The sequence below is a fragment of the Parasteatoda tepidariorum genome, chromosome 8 (genome assembly GCF_982258835.1).
Source record: "Parasteatoda tepidariorum strain Cologne lab strain chromosome 8, Ptep-v5.0, whole genome shotgun sequence".
Taxonomy (NCBI): domain Eukaryota; kingdom Metazoa; phylum Arthropoda; class Arachnida; order Araneae; family Theridiidae; genus Parasteatoda; species Parasteatoda tepidariorum.
Window position 1 is genome coordinate 8,901,131 of NC_141762.1, and position 14,426 is coordinate 8,915,556.

Here is a 14,426-nt window from a genome sequence, read left to right on the forward strand (position 1 = left end):
GAGGAAAATTTTGTTAATTAATCCATTTATGCAGAAGTTTTTATAATTTGGCCTTGCTGATTGAGCGTCAATTTAAAAGATATCAATATCAATCTTCGGGACGGGCGATTCATGGAAAACATTCGTATCAGGAAGTAAAAAAAAAATTCCTTCCTGATTCGTATTCTGAACAACGGTAGGAATTCAATTAAAATTCCCTTTGAACAGTGAATTGCTTAACATAATTTATTCTAATGTGAGTGAATATTTATATCTTATAGCTGCTGCTTAAACCTTCTTTCAAAGGAGCCTTCAAAAAAAATTGTATCCACATTAAAATTTTATTTGAAACGTACTAGGGTGGATATGAATGCTTAACCTTTTGGGGACGGGTGATTCAGAAAAGCATTCGTACAAAATCATAATCAGGATGTAATTAAATAAAAAATGGTAACTTAAATGTAGTCGTTTCTAATTTGAAAGACTTACTTTGCTTTTATTTTAATTATTGTTAGTTTCACACATATAATTAATGTTAATTCAAAGTATAACTAAATTGTTTTATTTTGAACAAAGTAATGGTGAATTAAATAAATCAAACAATTATAACTCCGTCCACAGATAAACTGCTAAAGAATTACTTTGATTACCAGTTGTATCTTTTTACCCTGATTGATACGGTTTTATGCTGGCACATATTTGTGACAGTTGGTGCGAAAGGGTTAACTGCCAACATTCGCACTTTTTTGAGAAATTTTTTTAGTGCTATTGAAGTAGTAATTACAAAGAACTTTTGTGGCTTCTCCAGAAGATTTAATTTCAATATTTAAAGTGTTAACTCACAGACCTGTCAACTACTACGCTTCTTGAAAAATATTTTATACAGTGGCAGACATATAAAAGCCAAAGATTTCAGAGTTTTTGGTAATTTTGCTAGCATTTTAGAAGCCTAACCACTTTAGAGCTGGGACAAAGTGGCGTTGCATATGAACTTTTAAATAATTGATGTGAAGTGGTGCGGAAAATAAGTAAACGAATAAAAAATATTACATTAAAAAAGCGTAGAAAGTTGGCAGCTCTGAACTCATGTCATTCCATTAAATTTTTTGAATTATAAATTACTCTGACTACCACTACCTATAAATAATTACAGCGAATATATAAAAGTTTTTTCGCCCTTATGACATACCTGCCAACTTTTAATCCCTTCATTTATCATTTTTCCCAGTGGTATTAAAAGGGAATTAAAACTTCAACTTTAGGCAAACAAATACGTTGTATTTGAGAAAACTTAAGTTGACAACCATGTTAGTAACGCATATTAATATATCTGCTTAATTTTTTTAAGAATAGTGGTGATTAAAATCTTTAAAAAATTAAGTTTATAAAAGAAAAAATAGTATATATTTACTACCACTTTAAATATGAAAATAAAATTTTCCGGAAAATCCGGAAGAGTTGGCAGGTATGCCTTATGATAGCGAAATTCAACGTCACCCCGTCAAAATATAAATATATTTATGAGTTGGATTGTATTTCGAAAATTGTTTTTCCACCACTTTGAAAACCCACTCACGTGTATATCATTTATAATGTGGGTATCTCAATCCGGTTTGGTTGTTGTAACGTGGCATTTGCTTACGTTACCAACTGTTCCTTCCATTCTATTTCGAGTTAGTCAAGCCGACCAAGTACCAATTCTCTTAAGAGACATAGCCTTTATTCTTTCACAAAGATTTGAATTCTACCACTGTATATTTACACAAAGACTCAACAAAAAGACAAGCACATGGCCATGTGGAGCATAAACAAACTTATTGTGCATCGAAGTTGACAAGTACACAAAACAAAAATGTATCGTGGTAACAATAAAATACATAAACAAATAATAAACCTAAGTAAAATAAAAGAAGTAGACTAGAAAGAATTATATTTCAACTAATTCGATAAAATTATACTTAATCATACTAAAAATTAGACAACAAATAAATTAAATAATAATAAATTATAATATTAATTATAGAACAAAGAGGGATTAGTTACGCTAAAATCAATCTGAAAATTAAAACAATTCCATGAGTTGGCTTATGTTAAAAGTAAAATTAAAGCTGTTTAAAAATTGAAGTGTCGTAATTAGTTATAAGGGATTCGTCTTGAAAATAAGTAAAGTGAAAGCAAAAACGACTAATTACTTAACATAACTTAACCATTATCTTATTTATTCTACTATTTTATACTCTTTGTTTTGATTGCCACCTTTCTGCATATGTGTTGTTGCTGCACGCCCCCATTGGCCAGCAGTGCTAGACCAGGTCCATGACGTTATACACCCTCAAAAAATCCAACACCCTCAATGGATCACCTACTAAATCCTGTTTGGTGAGCCCCAGGCACGCGAGGATGTGGCGAGGCAAAGCCTGGTCTGCAGAACAGTTGGTGCAAATTTCAAAGTTCTTGGATCCTTCCGAAAATTTCATTGATTTAAGGTGACCACTTTGAAAGCGGGCAAGAGTAGTTTGTTCCTGTCGATTAAAACCTTGGGCCAGGGAGCCCCCCTGGTCGAGAACACTGGTACCACGGGTCCTTTGGGGGGACATTCCAAGTGGTCTTGTTTTTGCGTTTTATTTTTGAGAAGATTTCCAAAAAGGTGTGGGGTGCCGATGGCACAGAGGCTATTGGACTTTGTTGAGAGCAAATCAGACTGAAAGTCACGTAGAACAAATTGAAAACTTAACTTTTATTTACATCAAAAAGAATATAAAAAACAAGAAGATGTTGCCAGCACAGGAAACTCAAATTATCTAACTAATCTCGAACTCAAACCTCAACATCCTCCCCACCCTGGTCGACCTGAGGGGGATGACTAGAGCTACCGGACGGGTTATATTGTGACCATTAACTTTCAGCTCACAGGATCTTATTTTTCCATCTCGTCCTTCATGCAAGTTCACCACTCTAGCTTTCTTCCACATGTGCCGTGGTCGGATATCTTCTTGTAGGAGTACAATATCGCCAATTCGGATGTTAATGATATTGTCCTGATTACGAACTTGATGAAATGACCGCAATTGAAGCAAATATTCCTTAAACCATTTTTTCCAAAAGCAGTCGAATAAGTCCTGTTGCTGCTTGTAGATCTTTCTTAGCTTTGTGTTATTATTTGGGCTGGATGGAATGGCTGTTAGTTTTCGTCCTGTCAAGAAATGGCTTGGTGTTAAGGCTGTGAAACTGTCATCTTTTCCATCTTCGTATACCAATGGTCGGCTGTTCAGAGCGGCTTCTATTCCAATGAGGGCCGTGGACAGACCTTCCTCGTCAAGAAGTGCTCGTCCGAGTACCTTTCGTAGACATCGCTTGACAACTCCTATTAATGTTGGACTTTGTTGAGAGTAAATCAGACTGAATGTCACGTAGAACAAACTGAAAACTTAACTTTTACTTACATCAAAAAGAATATAAAAAAACAAGAAGATGTTACCAGCACAGGAAACTCAAACTATCTAACTAATCTCGAACTCAAACCTCAACAGAGGCCTCGCAAGCACCAGCTTTAGCCAAAGTGTCCGCAATCTCGACTCCTTCAAGATCGACGTGGCAAGGAATCCACTGCAGATAAATCTGATGTGAAATGGAGAGCCGTTTTAACTTTTTGAGTATTGACACTCCAGCACTATCTCTCACGCTTTGCCAATTGGTCAAGTGCTGTATTGCATTTCTGCTATCAGACAGAATATATCTCGTTTCCACGGAGAAGAAAAACAAGAGAGTCAAGGGTTTCATCAATGGCTTTCTGCATACGTATGTTTAAGCTATTAGCTCTACTGAAAAACTATGCCTCTCTAAACAAGGATGTAAAAGGTGCCTTTATTAAAAAGAGAGGTAGGGCATTTATACTTAAATGTATATATCAGATGTACTGCTTAGATCTGCCGGATACATTCGTCACAAGGTTGAATCTACATACTTGCCAACTTGTACCGTCGTTGAAAAAGATTTTACTAACTTTTGGCAAAACAACAAGTAAGTTCTACAAACAAAACTATTAAGACATCTATAAGCATAATTTGCCAACAAGTAGATCTTATCTACATATTTTTTTTCAATTATTGATTTGTCATGGTAATTTAAATTTTTTTTAAAACTTTAAACTTCAAGATTTAATATGCCAAAACATTAATGTTGCTACCAGTAAGAAAGTTATTTCTCAACAGCCGTACAAGTTGGCAGCTATGCAACAATTAAGTTCGGAAAAATTTTCTAGTTGGCAGCTATCAGAGACAGTAGTGTTCAAATCCAGTTTTTACGACACCAAACCATATGCAGGGTTGCCAACTTTTTGTAAAACTTTATTCCAGTGGTAGCAACCTGCTACAGATTTTTAAGCTATGTTTAGAAAAAAATGCAAAACATGCATATTGATCAAAACATGCATATATATTTGATCAAATCCTTCCAATCAAATCAAGGCCTGACTTTCTATGACCAAAAAAGTAGGCAGCTATCAGAAATGTGCCATGGCAGTAAATTTAAAGAACTTTTACAAAACAAAACGGGACATATTAAAAATATTTGTTGCAAAATAACAGTTCTCGGAATATTTTGTCATTTGCTTGTTATTCACAAGTTTTAATAGATTCATTGTTAAAATTCTTTTCAAATAGCAACTGAGACCATATTTTTCCCGTTACAGATTTTTTAACAATGTTTAGAAAAAAATGCAGAAATAGAAAAACATAAATTTTGCTACCGCATTCAGTCAAAAGAATTTTTCGGAATGTCCCGAAAAGTTGGCAGCTATCAGAGATGTGCCATGATAGCAAATTTCAGGTAATACGTAACAACTTTTACAATACAAAACGTCATTTGGTCGTAATTTGGCGTAATTAAGCGCAATTTGGGTCGAATGCACCAATACAGATTAAAATAGATGCAAATTTTATGGAAATGTTAAAAGAAACTTTTATGTCCTTCATAAAAATCCTTTAACCCCTTTGGGGACGGGTGATTCAGAAAAGCATTCGTACAAAATCAGAATCAGGATGTAATTAAATAAAAAACGGTGACTTAAATGTAGTCGTTTCTAATTTGACAGACTTACTTTGCTTTTACTTTAATTATTGTTAGTTTAATCATACATATAATCAATGTTAATTCAAAGTGCAACAAAATAGTTTCATTTTGAACAAAGTAAAGGTGAATAAAATAAATCAAACAATTATAACTCCGCCCACAAATAAATTGCTAAAGAATTGCTTTGATTACCAGTTTTATCTTTTTACCCTGGTTGATACGGTTTCATGCTGTCACGTATTTGTGACAGTCGGCGCGAAAGGGTTTAAAAAAAATCCTCCAATTAAAAAACCCAATTCAAAATACGATTTCTATAAAAAAATTATCGATTCTTATTAAAAATAAATTTTTAGGAAAAATTGTTTCTAGTGAAAGAATTCAAAACATTTTGAGCCGGGTATGTAGTTTTTTTATTATATGATATCCTTTTAATCAGCATGAAATATATTTCAAGGAAAATAAAATGTTTCTTTTTTCATGATATTTTAAAATAAAAATGCTATAATTGACTCGATTTTTTTACTGCCACAGGTTGATGTTGTTGTTGACTTATGCCTGTTATGGCAGAGGGGGTGCGATTGTACTTGTTTTCCAGTGGCGCCATCTATGGCCAAGAATTCGACTCCTGCCACACCGATACGTCACACCCGTTTATAGGGCGGACCCATTCGTTCATCCATTCATTCATCCACATATCGTAATTTTGACCTGAATCAGAGAACGATCAATCTGCGATTCAGTACCCCCAGAGGTACTGATTTGTTATGGGAACATGGAGGACAGTGCGACTCGACAGATTTAACGTGCACCACTTCGACCGGCGGGGTTTGAACCCACGAATTCTCGGATATGGACCCTGAGCCCTACCAACCAGGCAATCCCGTGATGGACCTATATATACAATTTTCGCCCACAGGTTGATAAGGGGATTTTTTTACTGGGCCATGATTACTGATTCATGATGGCCGTGAAACATTGAAATATTTAATGCCCTTATTTTTAATTTTGGGCCTACTACATAAACATATAAACAAACTAAAATTTTATTTTGGTTAAAGTTTTCTTGGAGCAGAAGTTAGCTTTAGTCAAAACGAAAATTTCGGTCCATAAGAGAAAATAAATTGTTCCGTAGAAAGTAGGGAATGAGATTAAGTAAGAGCAATCGATAAATTTGCTTTACTCATCCAAAAGCTTAAATCCTGTTATTGAAAAGAAAAATAAATTATTTATACTTTCGTCTTTTTATTTAATCATTTTCTTTGCTCTTAATCCTTTTCTGCTCTTCAAATGTTAAACATTTCAAGAGCCGTGACAGATGGACTTTAAAAAAGCGAAAATGGATCGATTTAAAATCGATGTTTTTAAAATATATAAAAGTGGAAAATGTCCTAATTGTGTATGCGACGTTGCATAACGTAGTTTCATACTACGTGGCGTAATAAATTTTTATAAGACGAAAGAGGATCGATTTACAATCGATTTTTTTAAATGATATATATGACAGGCAAAGTGGAAAATGTCGGAAATGTGTACAATGAAAAATTATGAAGTATGAGAAGAATTACACATTTTACAAAGGTATTATGTACAATTCTTATGAATTGTATACAAATGCTTGATTGGTTGCTTTTAGGTAAATGCTTTTAGGTGAAGCAAGATAACAAGGATTGATGAAAGTTAATAACAGTTAAAGAATCAGAGAATATATATTTTGCACTTTTTTTTTTAATTTAAGAAAGTTTAAGTTGAACATTTTCTTTATTCAATAGTTAACTAGCTTTTTCATGACATCCAAATTTTACTTTTCTAGTATTAATAATCTGATTACAAAAAACAAAAAAAGTAGAAAATACAGAGCAAATGCCTTTAAAGAAAAACTTTATACAATATACCAGGCAGGAGTATAACGAGTAGTGGATCTTTTCCTTAAAAATCATTAGTGCAGGGAATGGTCTTCATCGTAGAAGCAAGTATAGTAATGTGACAGCTATCAGGATAGGAGCCGTCATAGCCCAGGGGATAGAGCGCTCACCTCCCAATGATCGTTCAATCTCGAATGCTGGTCGACACGAATTCCGCACCCAGCTCGCACTGACCACAATGCTGACCTTCAGTGGTAGACGGATTATGGGTTGAGTCCCTTGGTAGTCATGCTAACAGTTATAAGTTATTGGAAAGTTTTCGTGGTTTCACTCTCCATGTAATGCAAATGCTGGTCAGTTCCGTCAAAAAGTCCTCCAAGAAGGCAAATTTCTCCAAATATCCTTGTCTTCTGGATTGTGTTCAAATTTAGAAGGCTAGGTGTTGCAGCGTGAGCCTTCTAGTGGCAGAACACGGAGAGGACGAGAGAGTTATAAAAAAAACAGGAGTTGTAGAAAAGAAAACGCGGAATGCGCCTTACCGAACTATCTCACTAAAAACTTCTCATTAGCTATTATCTATCATATTCCATTAATGAAAATACATCATCATCATGTTTTGTTAATCAATCCAAAAAATGTTTTATAGTTCAAATCGATGATCATTATAGATATTTATTGTTAAATATATTATATGGCAAACCCGGAAACAAAAGAGTAAGGTTGGTCTTACTGCTTCGAATCATTCAGAACACAGCAAGGTAAGTGAGCACCTTACCTTGATTCATTTTTTGGAAGTAGTGACGCCTCCAGTATAGAATACCAGGAGTTGAACATCAGTAGTCGTAAAATCTAAAATTGGTTCGGCTGTTTAACGACGGTTATAAAATAAAATCAAATCTACAGGTATACAATTATTTAAATTTAACTCGGTGATAAATTACAATTTTTATATCTTAATAATTAGTAACTTCGTCATTTTATAATTATTGATTATTATATAAAACTTCAATATGTATTGCAAATAATGTAGTTTCTACGCCAGTTTAAATAGTATTTGAAATTACTCGGAGTGCAAAGGGTTTTTAACTCCTTAACGATCGGTTAATTTTCAAGAAAACTGTCATAAAAGTTTTTTTTTTTGTTGCCGCTTTTGTATTTGTATAACGCATTTGATTATTGCAGACATTTAGTACAAAATAAACTAATTATCTACAATTACCTTAAAAATATCCTGGTACTGCCATCTTGTATAAAATGAAAAATAAAATGTTTTCCAAGCAAAAAGAAATGAATTAGTTTTATTCTTATTGGGAACAGCCAAGACTGCCTTTGATGGTGAGGTTGAGGCAATCAAAGTAGCTTTAACTAATTTAAATGCTCGTCCTTCTCTTTACGATCAAGCTGTCATCTTCTCGGATTCCCAAGCTGCGATTGTGGCCATTTCCAACTACTCTCAAGCCCCTAGCTCTTTGTCCATTGTGAAATGTAGATCTTTAATGACAGAGATAGGTGAAAAACATAAAACGATTGCCTTACAATGGATCCCATCCCACTGTGGTATCCCTGGCAACGAAAAAGCTGATGCACTGGCCAAAAAAGGTTGCTTTGTTAATCAAGCCCCAAACAACTTGGTTAGCTATAAGTCCACTTCATTAATGATTAATCATGCAATTAAGACAACACATATATCATTGCTAAAGGAACGAACAAAAGAAAAATCGTGGGGAAATGACATCTTTAATCTCCCCGATTGCCCAAGAAGCAGTGCTGTAGCTGCCTTTCGTCTTGCTACCAAGCACGACTGCTTATACGATCATCTTTTCCGTCTTAAAATAGTGGATAATCCTGCCTGCCCCCTCTGCCGCAGTGGTGCGACGATGAATGCTGGACATCTTCTAAACTGTTCAGTTCTGACAAAGAACTGCATCTACTCCCGATACTGGGAGGCCAGAGAACTTTTGTTCAATTTAAGTTCTTGAATTAATTTCTGTGTTTGATGTTTTGCTTTTGTTTTTGTATTTTGTATATTTCATCTCCTTCTGTATTTGTATTTTTGTTTTATTTCGATCTCTGTACGGCGTTAGGATAATGTCCGTATCGCCTGCTGCATTGGAAATAAAAAAAAAAAAGTTTTATTCTTATTTGCGCATTACTACTGATCACTCCAGCCCGTCAATATCACGGGAGCGAGAAATAGAGGGTGAAAATTCACCCCGTCATTTTCACGGGAGCGAGAAGGAAGGGGTTAAATGAGGACGAAATTAAAGAAATCTCATTTAACTTGATATTTCTTTACCAATTTAAGCATTGGAGGAAGCTGATTATTACCCCTACCGAATTAAATTATTTCCCATTCATTCCAATGTTAAAATTTTCAAGAAAATTTTGGTTACTGCGAAATTAGATCCATTAAAAAATCAGAAATTTGTAGGGTAGATGGAGACTAGCATGGAAAACTTTTATTAATTAGCAACAAAAAAAAAATCTAATCTTTGTCGGGCTGCCAGATTTCTGAGAAAATTTCTTCAAGTAGTAGTAAAGTTTACGTTTTATTGTATGATTCCTTTTTTAGTAAATTAGATTTAAAGTTATTTTCCACACCACTATTTTTGAATGATTCGAAAGTTATTTTGTTCGAGAACAGTTATTTTGTTCGAGAACAGTTATTTTCAGAAATGCAAACTTGCTCCGAGCTGCGGAGAAATATTTTCAAGAGGTATTCTTTTAATCTGTTATTCTTGTTTTAGTAAATTCGATTTACAGGACTTTTACTCACTACTACATACCTGCCAACTTTTACGCATTTGGCGTAAAATTTTATTTCTATATTTAAAGTGGTAGTAAAATTACTGCTTTCTACATATTCCTTGCATTTATAAACTTAATTTACAATCTTTTTGACCACCGCTATTTTGAAAAAAATTAATCCCGTATATTAATATGCAATATAGCTTTGGTAGTCCGCATAAACTTTTTCAAAATACTGTGTATGTTTCTGCCTAAAATTGTAATTTAAATTCCATTTTACTACCACTGGGGAAAATCATCATCGAAAGGATTAAAAGTTGGCAGGTATGCTACTACTTCTAAATAATTCAAAGGCTTATTTATAACGCCACTTTGTTACAAGTAAGACGGGTTGAGCCTTTTAAAAAATTTAGCAAAATTAACCGAAAATATGCGAATTTTAGTTTCTAGTTTTCTACCGTTTCTTAAAACATTTTGTCCAATCCGAAGCAGTTGGCATTTCTGCAATTATACCCTACTGCATACAATTATACAGTCAGAACTCAATGATCTACAAGTTTTTGATCAGCTACCTCTCTATTATATAATTTGCCCATAGCGTGGTAGTTGGCAGCCCTGCGTTATTTTAAACATATCTTGTATTCTTTTTTTCAATAAAATTTGAATGCTTATCTTCATTTTGAATAACACATGAGCTAATGGGAATTGTAGTGTATCTTCCACTACAAAAATATAATTCCAACATATTAACTTAATTAAAACATATTAACTTAACATACCTGCCAACTTTTCCGGAAGATTTTATTTTCATATTTAAAGTGGTAGTAATCATATACTATTTTTTCTTTTAAAAACTTAATTTTTAAATGATTTTGATCACCACTATTCTTACAAAAATTAAGCACATATATTAATATTGATTACTATCATGGTTGTCAACCAAGTTTTCTCAAATACAACGTATTTGTTTGCTTAAAATTGAAGTTTTAATACCACTGGGAAAAATGATAATGGAAGGGATTAAAAGTTAACAGGTATGACTTAATTCCATCTACTTTCAATTTCAGATTATCAGCACCACAAGGAAACACCTCAAGGATCCCATCTCACGATGAAGGGGTAAAGGGTCGTTCCGGCCTCAGGCACCCCGACCAACCAACAAGACCAGACCAGACTTAATTCTATGCCGGAGTACCTTTTCGTAGATGAAGGTTGACATTGTCGATAATTACCAACCCCACATTGGTGACCTTCGAACGTGACGTGAACATGCTTACCTAGACAGTAACAGGCACTGACAGACAGTGACAGGGACAGGCGATTTGAACACGCCTTTTCCGATGGATGGTCCACATTGATCAGTTGACTTGCGACTGTGACATTATCCACCTCCTCGCGCTGTTGCCACTCAGTCTCGATCACACACAACGTACACGCTCGACTGCTGAAGGCGACCACGACCTTGAACTTAATACAACTCTCACGATCAGTACTCAAAATGAACGGCGCTCTCGGCTTCTCAAGAAACAGCAATGAGTCAACTAGTGGTATCCGTTCATAGAATTCTATCACTGATATAATTCTGGTGGGGGAGAACTGTATTGTATCTAACACTACAAAATATATAATTCCAATTCACTAGTATATAAGACATATTACCTCAATTATAAGTTGGGGTACCTTTTCATAGATGAAGGTTGACATTGTCGTTAGCTACCATTCCCACAGGAATGTATACTGTTTTAATATTTTTTTAAAATTTTTTTTTGTTCACAGAGTGGTCTAATGTAGACGCGTCTTATAACTTATCATTTAATCTATTGGTGGTGGTGTCGTGTCCACGGACGATCAAATATACTCATGGGTTTGAAGCACACAGGCAGCAATCTCGGTGATCTTATTCGAGTAGAATCACTCTACGTCAAAGGACGTAAAATTGCAGGGCATCAAACCTACGACTTCTACAACTGAAAGCCTCAGCACGGTGTTTTATGCGTAGTCCGATCAGACCACTATGAAGGTAAACTAGTTTACGAAAGAGTCCATTAATAGAAAATCTAGTAAAAATAGGAAAGTGGTAGCAAATATATGTCTAAAAATTTGTTTAATTTATGAATATGTTTGTTTTGTCTTATTTACTTGTCTACCACTACAGATTCAATTCTCAAATATATATGACAAATTTCTCTCAATCACTTTCAATGTACAAGAGCATCCCCTCGGCATACCTGCCAACTTTTAATCCCTTCCATTATCATTTTTCCCAGTGGTATTAAAATGGAAATAAAACTTCAATTTTAAGCAAACAAATACGTTTGCATTTGAAAAAACTTAAGCTGACAACCATGATAGTACCGCATATTAAAATATGTGCTTAATTTTTGAAAGAATAGTGGTGATCAAAATCATTTAAAAATTAACTTTATAAAAGAAAAATAGTATATATTTACTATCACTTTAAATATGAAAATAAAATCTTCCGGAAAATCCGGAAGAGTTGACAGGTATGCCTCGGGGTCTGATCAGAGGTAAGCTATTTCCTGTAACTTAAGTGTAGAGTGCCCCTTTTGTATATATTCCCAAACTGTGAATATTCATTAGTGTTTATTTTCCCATTATGCTTTAATTTTACCTTTTTTCATGTACATATTTATTACTTGTAATTTTGTTATTGCCTAATAATGGCAAAGTGCCATTTTTCTTCTATCAAGAACTGCATTTACTCCCCAAACTTTAATTTTGTCATGTATGTTTCGTAGTTTAATTTCAGGATGAATGGGAAAAGGGCCGTAAGGCCTCAGACGCCCAGTTCCACTACAACGAACTGACTTTCAATATACATATCAGTCACACCAGAGACCCTGTATACAAACTGTTTATATTTTTTAATTTGTCTGTAATTTCACGATGAATGGGATATGGGTCTTCTGCGGTGCCCAGCTTTTGTTAAATAAAGTACTTTCAATATACAGTTTCGGTTAGTGCGCACAACTACTTATAAAATATCGTGTATATGCTCACTGTTGTAGGAGGTGATGGTGGTTTATCAGGGCGATTGTTGCAAGGTCGAAAAGTTCTTACTTCATCTCTGTTGATTTTCATGCCCGGATCTTAAACGGGTGATAATTTTTATGAGATCACTCTTGGCACTGATTTCGCAGATCTGCAAGTCTTTTTTTTAAAAGTCATTTCCTTTAAAATGGTGACTGGCGATTGCATTCGCATCCTGGAGAGTAGTCTGGCTAAAGTTATTGTAGATTCTATGGTAGATTCCTTCCTTCTTTGTTACAGCTATCAAAGCTTTTAGTTACCTTTTTTTTCTCCCATATAAAACTAAAATGAATTAATTAAATTTTATTAATGAATTAATATTTGGAAGAAAAAAAACTGTATTAACATCAAGCTTTATCCACTACAAAGTTTAAAAAAATGTATATGAACTTGAGTGGACGAATAAAAAGTATTTTATGAACGATTGGAAATTTGAGCAAGATATATAAATATATATAGGGTGAATGTGAACTAATAGTAGGTGTTAAAAACAGAATACCATTTTCTTTTGCTAGAAAACGAACCAATAGATGGCGCCACGAGATTTAGAACTCTCCAAGAACAACAATTTTTTAGTTAGTTTGATTATGTTACTGTCGTTGGAGAGATCATGTTTTTTTTGTAGTGTTTAGTGCTGTTAATATACATATGTTAACCATTTCGTAGGAGTACTTTATTCAGTTTGTGGTCACTGATATGATTTATTTAGGTACGTACCGACCCGAGTAGAAGAACAAGGTAAAAAAACCTTTAGTTGATACCTGTTCTATTGAAGTAGATAAAGAAATAAGTTATCTTTTTTAACAGTAGGAATTAAAACGTGATATAAAACTCTATTCATTTTAAATTTTTCTATAATATCCTTAATTATTCAATCTTAACTACCACTATGACTTAAATTTTAAATTATTCATATTTAAAATAAAATAGCGATATACACTATGCCTTCAAAAGTAAAATAAAATGAATGAATTTGCTGATTTTAATTTCTTTCAATAAGATTTAGAATTTTATTAATTAGGGATGCAACGAAAAATTTAAGTAGTGCTGGAACCTAAATTCGCTTTTTATTATTTTATTGTCACTACCACCATGAATTTACATTGCAAATTATTCATATTTGAAACGAAAACAATCTTACCTTTATATAGTAAACTGAAAGAAGCATGCAAGAAGAAGTTGTTTATTTTGATCTCTTTTAACCCTCTTGAAGGCCGTGGTAAGTATACTTACCACCACGTTTTACCACTTTTAATTTAGGTTTCCATTTTTCAATGACTTCAGCTTTCTTGAAGTGAGTTTGAATAAAATTTGTAAATTATTTGTCACTTTTGAAAAACGTATAAAAGTTATAAAATATATAATTCCTTTTGAAGTTTGTAGCATTTAAGAAATTTATTTTATAAATAAAGAAAAATAAAAGTCAGTAAGTTCCTAATAGGTCATGTTAAATATATTTACCACCAAAAAAATGGCATTTTTATAAACTAAATGAGTTTTTTTTTTATATCAATTACTGTTCTTAAAACAATTTCAATTCCAAAAATACTTTAATTTACTTTTACTAGAAATAAAGCGCCCATTTAAGGGTTAAAAGATTTTTGCTTTTTATTATTTACCACTTTTCACGTTTTTACTTTACACATTCGAACTATGCTACTCATTTTTACAAAGGGCACATTTATACATATAACTACTCTTTATTATTCTTTCAGA